Source organism: Pteropus vampyrus, unplaced genomic scaffold (genome assembly GCF_000151845.1).
Source record: "Pteropus vampyrus isolate Shadow unplaced genomic scaffold, Pvam_2.0 Scaffold64, whole genome shotgun sequence".
Taxonomy (NCBI): Eukaryota; Metazoa; Chordata; class Mammalia; order Chiroptera; family Pteropodidae; genus Pteropus; species Pteropus vampyrus.
Genome location: NW_011888845.1, coordinates 2772881 through 2774152, shown reverse-complemented (window position 1 = coordinate 2774152; position 1272 = coordinate 2772881).

Genomic DNA, 1272 nt, shown 5'->3' with positions numbered 1-1272 from the left:
TTTAAATGACATTTTAGGTATGGATGAAAAAAAATGACAGGATTTACTGAACCTTGTAATAATACTCAGAATGCTATCACATCACTCACCTACACAAAATCTTGACTATATTTAACATTTTGGCACCTCCACTTTTATTGTACATTCTATTGTCTCTTACTTTATGAAAGACACAGCTTCACTTCTGAAATCATTCCTGCTTTCTTGAGAAATATTAATTTCTTTTTTCCAACTGAATTATTCTCTTAAATAAATATGTTCCAGTAAATCACATTAGTTTTTTTTTTTTTAATAACTTAATTAAATACCCTTTCATTTACTGATTTATTTCTCTTCTCCTCTTCACAGGAAAATAACACTCATTTTATTTTTCCCATTCCCAGTAATATCAACTCATACAAGCCACCATTATCACCTGGCAAGAATCCTGAAATTGCTTCATAATTTATATCTATATGTGTCCTCTTATCAATTCCATTTTACACTTACCATTCACTGCGACCTTTTAAAAATGTAAACCAGATCATGTGATTCCCTTGTTTAATACCCTCCAAGGGTTTCTATTGTTCTTTAAATAATATCTAAATTATTTATCTCAAATCAAAGCTGTTCATGGTTTTGGTCTCTCTAATTTTCTCCTGAACTCCTCCCACCATAACCAAAGCTGTGGTACTACACACCAATCCCTTTTCCAAAGCTGATGCTCTTATCCCCAGCTCACTTAAGTGTTGAACTCTATAGACTTACAGATCCGCTCTCAACCATAAAGTTGCTCTCAAGTGACAGGAGCCATCTTGGTAGGAGTGTTAGGCTCTCTAGATGGATGGTTTCCCCAACCAATAACTAACTAAAACTGGACATAATTGACCAGCCCCATTGCTTCACAGGGATGCAAAACTGAACTACACAGTCTACACTCCAGGGCCCACATCTTTGTTCAGCTTTATCCCTTCTGTAGCCTACTTTACCTTCTCCCTTACAGATTATTTTTTTTTCCCTCTTACAATACTTCCTCAAAAAGTCATGCAAAAACTGTTTCCAGGAAGCCAACCTAAGGCATTCACCTTCACTATGCTTAATCACATGTCTTCTTTGTCCTTGATACATGGGAATTCTTATCTTAATCACATTTATACTAGCTATTCTTTCAGCAAGATATGATCTACAGTCACCACTCTCTACAACTTCACCATGTTGCATTTAAGTCACAGTTTTTGTTATTAACTTTTATTGTATCTTATTTATTTATTTTTTTTATTGACCATTTTCCTT